General features: G+C 43.2%; 1 long non-coding RNA gene across 3 annotated transcripts; it reads left to right on the plus strand.

Annotated features, from left to right (window-relative positions):
• The first annotated feature begins 4,519 nt into the window (after positions 1 to 4,519).
• Positions 4,520 to 10,612, plus strand: LOC113485603. 3 transcript variants are annotated; one of them, XR_003399460.1, is made up of 5 exons: positions 4,520 to 5,762; positions 6,407 to 6,520; positions 7,277 to 7,427; positions 8,325 to 8,352; positions 9,041 to 10,612. It is a non-coding gene; the product is annotated as an uncharacterized LOC113485603 (long non-coding RNA). The 3 variants fall into 3 exon arrangements; XR_003399458.1 differs by lacking the exon at positions 6,407 to 6,520; XR_003399461.1 differs by lacking the exon at positions 6,407 to 6,520 and having other exon boundaries at positions 9,715 to 10,612.
• Positions 10,613 to 11,024: the final 412 nt, after the last annotated feature.

Consider the following 11,024-nt stretch of genomic DNA (forward strand, 5'->3'; position numbering starts at 1 on the left):
CAGGGCAGGGGGGAGTCCCCGGGATCCCTGGAGGGGTTGAAGAGTCGGGCTGAGCCAGCGCTGAGGGATCTGGGGGAGTTGGGATCAGTCAGTGCCAAGTGAACAGTTGGACCGGATGATCTTCAAGGTCCTTTCCAACCTAGACGATTCTGTGAAACTTAGAGACTATGGGTTTGTCTCTAGTGTAGAAATAGTTCCTGAAGTCTAAGGGGTTCACAGATGAAGGTGGTTACGCATCCCCAAAGGTGCCCTGCAAAAGCTGATGGTTTCAACTTGGCAATGTTCAATGTGATCATAATTTGATAGGAACTGGAAAAATCAGACTATTTAGAGATTTGCTGTTATTAGAAAAATAGTATATTTAATGCCTGTGTGTCTGTGCTGGGCTCAGGACTTGCTTCTCTCTCTAGTTTCGATGTAAATCGTGAAGAATGCAAAGAGCCTGTGCAAAGTTTCCCTCGGTGCTATGAGGCTTAAAGAGATTTTCCCCTACCCTGTCCCGAAAATCTGTGAATTGGACTTCTAATAGAAATGCAACACATAACTTTTGATCAATTTAGAGCTTAATGTAGCTTATTGAAGAGAAAGTTAGGGAAAGACGTACCTTAGGATGTGTTTGTGGGTTCCTATGCAAGAAGAAATTGTCATTAGGGGCATTTCAGTCTGGTATTGAGGCCTAGAAATGGAAACTTGGAAAAATCAATACCCAGATTGAGGATAATTAATCAGTTACCAAGGGAGTGTTGTGTTTTCTGTCATTTGGAGGCTTTTTTTCTCTCCAACGAGCAGAGAGGCTGCAGGTTGAAATCCAGTGACCTCATATCTCATATAGTGGTAATTAAACTAGACAGTTGCATCTGTATAGCAAGGCTTTAAACTATGGGGGGAAAAAAAAAAAATTAAAATTAGTACTTGGTGGTACCTTGAGGCAGCTAGAGCTGTGACTGGCAGGTGACTGGTGATCTTGGGTGGGTGCTGGTGGTGGTGGTGTGTTTTCTCTTTCACTGTACTCGGGTGAAGAGTTGGAGTGTTGTAAATAAGGTAATGAATATTGGGAATTTGTTCATCACTTCGAGAGGAAAGGGTCTGAATTATTTGAGTCAGGAAAGATGATAAGAAGTTTTTTAGTATTGAAGAATACAGCATAGCCTTTAATAATTTCTGGAGTCCAGGGCTGTTAGAATTGTCCGATAAATACTACTCCAGATCAGAGTCTACTCAAAACTTACATGATTTTGGTTTTGCCCAGTACTTGGCTGCTTTTGAAAATACAGAATATTTTTTGTGGTATCTTGGATGCTTTTCTCAGCTTTCCATCTCTCAGTAAGTTTTTAGCAGTTTCAAAATTTTCTGGGATCCCATTTTCTGTACCCGCCTCTATTAAATGGATTTTGTCATAAAGATACTCATACATCACCCAACTAGGTGTAGGTAATTAGGACCATGGGCTCTTTGGGTTATGCTTGAACCCGTCAGAGCGCAGTAGGCACGTCAGCCAGCCTTTCATGGGCTACGCTTGGGATTTAGACTCCATAGAATGGTTTGGGTTGGAAGGGATCTTCAAAGATCATGTAATCATGCAACTTGAATGCCCAGACTACTGAACATGAATCCTCTCTGATGGAGCTTTTGCTAAAACTTTGAAAATTCTTAGTGTGAGAGCCTAATTCATTACTTCTTAGAAGCAGCACTGCTCAGGAATTGCTGTCTTTTGTTTGAACAAATCCAGGTTTTCGCGGCTATCAGCCAGAACTGTCATGCGGTCTCGTAGGTCTCTGGTACTTTGGGACTTTCTTCGCGTCAGTCTCTACCAGAGGCCAACTAAAGACTCTGGAAGTCTCTTGCACAGGCTTTTACTGCTGTTAAGGATGCTGCTTTTTAAAAATATATACATATGGATTGTATAACAGTCTGGTTGTCTCTCGAGATGGCAGTGAGTCCATCACTGCTGCCCCGTAGCTGTCAGCGTGGCCGTTGGCTGTCTCCATAAGCATAAACCCTTTGAGCTGAATGCTTGGTCAGGCCAGAATTGTCCTGCAGACTAGTTAATCCTTCCCTGCCAAGTTACTCTTTGATAGTGCAGCCTTTTTTTAAAAAAGCAAAGCAAGCCAATAGGAAGGTTATCTTTTGCACGGTGTCTGTTTCAGGTCTCTGTTTCCCTGATTCTCTTTGTTCCTAGGAAGCTGCTTTCCCTGTAAGTTTAGTTCAGAGCTGTTAACCTGCCCTGCTATCTCCCATTCTTCTCGCAAGAAGATCAAGCTGTGTGTAATTTCCGTAATTTCCTTGGAGAGAATGAGAATGCTCGCATCCCTTCCTTGCAAGAAACTTCTCGGTGCCTGAGACCTGAATATACCAAAGGTCTGGGGAAGGTTCTCCGTGCACTCACGTGGTCGGTGAGGTTGGCAGGAACCTCTGGAGATCGTTTGGTCCAACCCTGCTGCTCAGGGCTGGGTCGGGAGGTGAAGGCTGATCAGGACCATGTCCAGCTGGGCTTATGGAAATCTCCCATGATGGAAACTCAGCAACCTGTTCTGGTGTTTAACCACACACAATCATTTTTTTAAAAAAATAATTAAATAGAAATTCCTGTTTTTTAATTTATACCCATTATCTCATGTCCTTTCCTTGTTTACCACTGAGAAAAGTCTGGCTCCATCTTCTTTACACCCTCATCAGTGGAAGAGATCCGTGTCCAGCCTTACGCCCAGAAACCTGAATGGCTGCAGAGCCGGTGATATACAGCACATAGAGAAATCACTTCTGTTCTAAGTTTTCAATAACCTGTCCCAAGGCATGACACTCGTCTTGGGATGTTCAGCTTCTGACGCGAGTCCTCGCTGGTGGAAGGATTTCAGCTCCAAGCAGTGAAAAATCCGCTGCTCGTGGGGCTCTGGGAAATAAATGCAGTCAAAACCATTGTCAAGGCACCTTGGAGGGATGCTAGCACTTTGGGAGCGTGAAAGTAACACCAGGATATAGTTTGAAATTATACCCAGAGAGGCTGGAATAAGATTTCCCTGATGTGTATCGCATGGAGAAGATGCTGCCTCCTCCAAAGTCAGGATCAGGCACTTTGTGTGAGGTGTCTGCATGTCCCAAAGACTGGAAAACAGGACTTTGTTCAAGGTTATGGATTTATCCAGGAATTTATTTCTCCCAGATTTATCTTGTGGGTTTTTTAAAATTATTTTTATTTTATTTTATTTTATTTTATTTTATTTTATTTTATTTTATTTTATTTTATTTTATTTTATTTTATTTTATTTTATTTTATTTTATTTTATTTTATTTTATTTTATTTTATTTTATTCTTTTCTGTTTGTTTCTTTCCTGTCAAGATTTTTGTTTTCTTTGTTGGAACTAAATGTCACAGTGAGATGTCATAGCGAGCCTGGGCTATTTATAGTGGAAAGCAGCAGTATCTTGACTTTCAAAGTCTCTAGCACAGAATTAAAAGCGCAACTTTTCTGGTCAGGAAATGGCAAAGGTTTGTTTTGAAATAAGCAGTAAAAGCAGAGCCTGTAGTATAAACAGCTACTTTGGGGTACTGTGAGGGAGGGGGAGTGCTGTTTTGGACACTGGGACTGCGTAAAGCATTACTGATCCTGAGCCAGAGTGAGATTTTTTTTTTTTTAATTTTATTTTTCAGTTGTCATTGCTTTTCTCCTTGTCCTGACAGGTGGTTGAAGGTGATGCTTTTCCCTCTGTAGTTACACCTTAGAGACCTTCTCTCCTTTCGTCAGTTTTCAGCCCTTCTCCTGTTAGCATCTGCTGAGAAGGGTGGTCGCAGGAAGAAAAAAAAAAACCTGCGAGTTATTTCCCTCTATTGTCACAGTGAAGATTGGATGTGTTTTACTGCTGCAGCTGGGAATGCGGCCGGTTCACGTTCACTGGATCGTGTTGCTGCTAAATCAAAATGTAGAATTTATTCAATGGCTATTTGAGTGATAAGAAATTATTTCAATAGCGCAGGATAGTAGGAAGTATTGTCCTACCTTGCCACGTCTCTTGTGATGCTTAGCAAATTCTGCAAGCAGTCTGCACTCAGGAGTTAAAGGGCATCTTTAAGGGGCATCCAGCCTAACAAGGACTGAGTTTGAAGGGACTTTGGAGTGCGTGTGGTGCCTGCAAGAGCAGGATCCCACTGGGGTTGAAATGAAAATCCCACGTTAAAGGGTCAAGAAAAAGAAGTGCTGCTTCAATAGCTCTTAAAAAGGCATTTGCTCTCTGCATACACGGGTTTCACATGTTCTCAAAGCATGTGGGGGACATCCCCTTCTCATCCCATCTGGTCATTTTACTTAATATGAGAATGTAGAAATGACGTAAGAAAAATCACCTTTAAAGCAGACTGTCTAGCTGGAAATTTATCTGCAGTTTTGTTTTGTCTTTTTTTTTTTTTCCCGAAACCAACTTTTGTTATTTTATTGGAAAATAGAACCTATTCTTTATTTAGAGGCACTACGGTGCTGCTTTTTGTAATAAGTTAAAATAGGAACAGAATTGACCTAAATTGTGGCTAAAATCCTTTTGGGAGTGAAAAGGTTTCAGTTCAATTGTTTTTTTTTGTATGTGGTGTGTTTTCTGTTTTTTCCTTGGTTTGTTTTGGACATGAAATAGAAATACTATATTGGTTTGAGAAGAGGTTAAAAACAGCATGAGAACAAACCACAAGAAGTAGGAAGTAGCACAAGTTTAGTGAGAACAAAGTTTTGTAGCTGCAGTGTTCCCAGAAATAGGGATATTTGTTTTCCTCTCTGGACTTTTCCTCAGACGTTCTCCCTGCAGCCACGTTTGGACTGCGGTGACGCAGGGAACTAACAAAGCCCTGTAGTGAGCTCCCACTTTCTAGTAGTTCTTAATATTGAAAAACTGCGTGGAGAAGGATTTGGGTGCTCAGAAATATTTTTTTTTTTTTTTTTTAACTGCATCAAACTACGGTTGAAGCAATAGCTGTTAGTGAGCACTGTGCAGCCTCCTCTTCTTGCATGAAAATAGATGATTGAGATCCAGCGCAGTTTTACCTCTGATTTATGGTTTTTGCTCAAATTTACCATGTAAATATGCAACGTGCAAGCCCAGAAGGGCTAATTTGAGAAATGGAGGGCTGCCTTCTCTGTGAAGCAGTGATTTTGGACAGGATGGAGCCTGGCTAGCTTTGGCTTGAGGTCACACAAACTCATTTGGTTGCTGATACTGCTTCAGTGCCTCCCTCTGAATTTGTCCTGAGGGATGGAGGAGTTCTCCTGCAATAGCTGGGATTGAGGAGACCAAAATAATAATAAAGATTTGCCAAAGCATCTTAAGACAAAGAACCCAGAAAGATGCTGCAAACCAGAGCTGGCTGAGTAAAGAGGGCACAGAATAGGGCTTTATTACAAATAACTGTTATGAAGTTAGAATGATACTTGTGGATGGACTCAGCATTTGCCTGGTCTGATCAGCCACTGTGAACGTACCGTGGAGCCCGGAGTTACCGTTGGGTTAAGGTTAGCGCAGTTGCTTTATGGAAGGTTATTGTGGCCATGTTTGGAAATAAAATAGGAACCTCATGCTGAAATAAACTGGGGTTGGGGGAACGGAGGTTGCAAACTTTGAACTTGAGGGTAAATGTAATCTGGACTATTTCAATTCTCTCAATCAAGGTGCAGGAAGACACAAGGACAACTCAGGCCCTGGAGCTTTAGTCCCGTTGCAAGAGTTGAGCAGGAGAAGTGATCTGGGAAATGACTTGCCTTGGACATGTGTGCTATCTTCAGATGGTGAGTGGGTTGTGGGAAATGGTGGCGTGCAGATGCCAGCAGGACAACTGGAGGGGAGCTACCGAAATCCCCTACTCGGAACTGCAGCTCCTGTTACGGTGACACACGATTAGTCCTGGTTTGCACCCAGACGGTTGGGTTTTGTGGTGGCACACTTGTTTGCAAAGCTTACAAAAGCTCTCCAAGGAAAACAAAACTATCAAGCTCCTGACTGAGGTGGACTAAGCACCCCGTTACCTCGTTCCTCCTCACCTTCCACCCCTAGAAAATAAACTTTAAATTCCCCAACTTCGTTCTTAAAGCTACTGAAAATCACTTTTCCTGTTCAGCAACTCTCTTGTGAAAGTGAGGTTTGTTTTCATCACAAATGACACCCTTGTTCTTGGTTCTGACAGAAAGGATGTCCTTTGTGTGGTTGCCGAAGGACTTCATGGTTTTCCTTTCCCTTCTCTGTCCTTTTCTTGCTGGACTTTATGGTCAAGCTACAGTCATCTCTACAACATAGAGACTAGCAGGATGTCTGTAATGTAATGAATGGAGGTTTTCAGGTCAAATTAAGTGAAGTTCCCCATGGAAATCACCGAGAAATTGCTTAGTTGGTTAGGACAGCTGTGGAAAAACACGGGGCCATTTCCTCACCATAGGTGTAGATGATCTGAATTCCCATGCCTTGGAGACCACCACACGGAAGAGAGACCTGCTGTGGGACAGGACATTTGGGAAGAGTGTGTGGCATGCTGACAGCCCAGCACAAAGAGGTGTTGATGTTGTGTTGCACGTGTGTGTTGTCTTGGTCGAGGTGCACGAGCTACCCCACAGGTAGATGAAGCCCAGGGGCCATTGAGAGGAAGGAAGGAAGGATGGGGGGAAGAGGACCTCTTTTGTAGCCTAGGACAGGTGAGATCAGCAGGTGAATTGACACATGGGCTTGCAAATGTCAGGTTGTGTCGGTCACGCTATCGAGAAGTGTGGTGACGTCAACCATGCAATCACTACCACTGTCCCGTGGGATGTGCAAAGAGTCCTGGATGTGATAAAATTTTACCATACAATAGCGAAGATAGAAATGATACCAGCTCCCAAGGACCTGTGGAGTCTCCTGTGAGGAATTCTACGTGCCTTCATCCTTCACCTTGTGTTTTTTGTCTGTGTGCTCTTTGGTGATGTTCTCCTCAGATGAATGAGGTTGCACTGCAAAAATATTCACCCTTTCACGGACACCCCATTTGCTACAGCATCCTGTGGCAACATCCCTTAAAGTAATGACAGCTCCTTCACTGGTTTTATGAGATCGTTCATGAAACCGAGAAGATAACAGGCAGTGGGAATGCCAGGATGCCCCTGGAGAGTTTGTTCCTGTGAAAAATGGTGATTGCTTCTCCTACAGACTTAAGATTTCTTTGTTCTGTTTCTAAGCCTCTGTTTCGATGATTTATCAAAATACAAATGCTTGTGATTTGAGCCCTTCATTTATTATATTCCACCCACCCTGCTCATCATACTCTTTGTCGTAGAGAGTGTGTCCCTTGCTGCCACCAAACCGCTCCAAGAAGCCCAGTGAAATGGAGCAGCCTCTCTCCTGCAACCCACACTCTCTGGGGTGACTTCGTCCAGCAGACTTGTCTTCTGCTTCCCGTGACCAGATGCGTTGCGTACTGCAGTGTAGTAAGTAATAACTTATGTTAACATAACACTTACTATTGCTGCTGTTGGAGTCTTGCCAAAAATATTGTTAGGTTTATTTGTCAGATTTTAATACCAAAACATAAATAATCCAACCCAAGAGAGCTTAGTGTAGATACCTTCTGGTCGGCTTGGCAGGGGCCCAGCCTAGCTGTGTGTTGACACAACACGCTCCATGCTGAGCGTAGTGTCTTGGCTACAGTCTTGTTCCTCAGAGTTTGTGGCAGTGCGTGTTCCCACTTTGCCATCACGGTGTGTTCAAATTCATCCTGTTCTTCCGTGAACCATCCGTTTTTGAAAAGCTTCCTCTTAATGCTTGTGCCTTGTGCTGATCCATCTTCTGATGGATCCATCTGCTGAACTGATCCAGGGGGGAGCCACCACAAAAGAAACTCTGTGACTTGTGAAAGGAACTCTGACACGTTTCCTTTCCCCTACAGGCTTGTATTAGCACGCAATTTGAGTTTTCCATTACTGTTCAGGTGGCGTCAGTCTCTTCCGAACTCTGTAGGGTACTGCTGCTTTGTGGTGGTCAAAAAGCGAGGAGTCCCTGAGATTCCCAATGCACTAAGGACAGTGAGATGCTCAGGGCCGTGTGTAATGTGAATGGGTTAAACCAAGAAACTCAAAGCCACTGTTACTTTGCATTTCCATGGCCACAACTTCAACTTCTGTTTGCTTTTAGGTTCAGCTACCGAGAATTTATTGTTTCATTAAAAAGGAAAAAAAAAAATAATTTGTTTTGCAAAAACAATAGAACTTGATTATAATGGGAGTGGAGAAAGACTGCTGTTTGGGAAAGACTGACTCGTTTAATTGGGTGCTTCATTGCTGAAACATGAGCCCGTAACGTTGTATGTTTGTGTTTTTCTTTTATAGATACTGACGGACTGAGCTGGCAGAGAACGTACGCGAGTTTCGAATTAAACATATGATTTTCCACCACCCCCCACCCCAACCCCCCGCCCTCAAAAACATTGACGTAAAAGACAAATCAAAGGGTCAGGTGTCTTTATCGGACGCCACCTGTGTGAAGCTCTCTAGGAATGAAGCCAGGCTTCTGCAGCCACGCTGCAAGCTCGCTCTTGTTTTTGCAGGAGCGTAAACAATCCTATGCAGATGTTTCGCAGCGAACTCAAGCCGGAACAGCACAAACTGCATCCCGCTGTAAACACAGCTTCCTGTGAAGAACAATAATACTTAATCACTTTTTTATGTTGCTCTTAGAGCTTGGTGGCAGACTGGTCTCCTTCATGATCACTTGACAAAGGAAATAGCTCAAGAAAATCAAATTACTACCAGAAAACCCCAAAATTCTTTAATCTGGTCACACCATGTACCATGACATTATAAATGTGAAATCTTTGCTTCTTTCCCACACTCAACTGGAAGAGAGAAATGATGCTTTTTACTGATCTGCATTTAGTTTCTTATTCTGTTGGTAATACCTTGACGCTTGAAGTGATGTCCAAGATTGAACAAAAAAAGTTTCTAGTGAAAGCCCAGTTTAATTATGTTTTTTTGCAACTCTTATAAAATGTTACTCTTTAAGTGATATGCATAGGAATAAAAAAAAATAAAAATATTCTTTTCAGAAGCATCTTAAACAGACTGTTCTCCAAAGTCCACAGTTGAAGAAACTGCAATGAGATTAAGTTCACTGGTTAAAATTTTTGTGGAGAATCCTCAGTTATTCGTCCTGATGAGAAGGAGGAAGGGTGATAGTTTCCTGTAGTGGAATAAAATGCTTTTGTTAACCACTGAAAGCAACACATATAAGAGAAATGAGGATTGGAGGGAATGAGATCAGGGAAATCATCATTTCTTGTCTGTGTATGTCAAGTTCACTTTGCTTAGCGTAGCAGCTCTCCTGGTGAACATCACAGGGTTTTCTGAGGGATGGAGCTGAGCAAAAATAATATGTCCTGGTATTTAGTCCACTTTGCTTTGTTATATTCTAATGCTCTCTAAGGAGAGGTGGTGGTGAGGACTCCTTGGCAGGGCAAGGCAAAACCATGGGGGGGCACTGTATGGAACCAAACACAAACTTGCTGCGGGTCACGGGGATGCCATGGTTGGTGTCCTGGTGATCATTACATTTCCACGGTTGTCATCCAGCTTACTTCTCAGAGGGTGATGTAAAATGCTGGTGGAAGAGGAAAATTAAAACCTCTTATTTATGAAGAAGTGCGGATGAGCACCCGTGGTGGAGGAGGACTGATTCTGACTCTTGCATAGATGATGTGTCTCCCATACTCTGCTTTTTCAGGTGGACATTCATGATAGAGCCTCTAAGCATGGAAGACTCTTGCTGAAGCAAGGAAGTCTGTACTGGATCTGAGTGACTAGGAGATCATCCACCGATGGTCAACTTTGATTCGGTACTAAGCAGCCAGTCTAAAAACCACAAGGGAGTGCTTTTGTGTTGGAAAATGTGTCATGCTCGCCAAGCTGTTCACAGAATCAACTAGGTTGGAAAGGACCTTGAAGATCATCCAGTCCAACCGTTAACCCAGCACTGACAGTTCCCAGCTCCCCCAGATCCCTCAGCGCTGTGTCGATCCTACTCTTAAACACCTCCAGGGAGAGATAATGGGAAGCATTATGTTCAGATAATGGGAAGCACAGCTGAGAAACCTGCGGCTTCCAGGTCAGGTAGGATGCAGAACTTCTTTTTGTGAAGCCTCTGGAAAAAAACCACGGATGGCTGTAGTGGACCAATGTCTTGCCTCTCATCAGGACCCATCCCACTACCCTGTTTCATGAGCTGACCCAACAGTGCTGTGTGCTGTGAGCTTCTCCCCAGCACGTGGGCATATATAATAATGTTATAAAACTTTTCCACTGGCAAAAATACAAGGTGAGGGGTGTTTTTTTGTGTGTGTGAAATTTCTCTCTCTCCTCTATTAGTGTTTTGCTTATCTTCAGGCCTTTCTTCTCAAATACCAGCAGATTGCTGACCAGCTTCCCTTCTTCAGGGAAAACATGTCTTTGTGGTGAAGATCACATCATCTGGGTGAGATGGTCTCTATGACCCCAGGCAAATAAATCACTTGCTTTGTTCTTTGACTTGGCTCTCCAAGCATTTGGCCATCTCCCCGCTCCACAGGCTAGCGTAAGGATAAAATCCATTTGTGATTCCGAGTTGCTTAGATACTGTGTGGACTTAGGGCTAAATAAGAAATAAATCAATAGAAGAATGTGTCTTCTACAGTCTTCCCTCTGGTCTCCAGCCCTCCTCATGTAATTAACCAACCGCTGTGTCTTTCCTCAGGCCACTTTGCCATCCCAAGCTGCTGCTCAGCTGCTGTCCTTGCTCAGCAGCTCCCCACAGGGCCCTGTAACTTCTCTCCCTAATTGGCATCTTTTGAGTGGCAAATCATTGCCCTCTTCCAGCACGACTCCTCCCTTCCCTGGGTGATGCCTGAACAATAAAATGTGACTGACATTCTCTTCCAGGGCTTTCCCCACACCCTCTGCTCCTCAGAGGAAGCCTATGACATTGGTGATGAGCAGTGCTCTTTTTTAGCTTTATTTTTCTATTAGTTTGTGTATATATACGTACAGATAATCTTTATA

This window comes from Athene cunicularia, assembly GCF_003259725.1.
Source record: "Athene cunicularia isolate RWA chromosome 1 unlocalized genomic scaffold, athCun1 chr1_part1, whole genome shotgun sequence".
Lineage (NCBI taxonomy): Eukaryota > Metazoa > Chordata > Aves > Strigiformes > Strigidae > Athene > Athene cunicularia.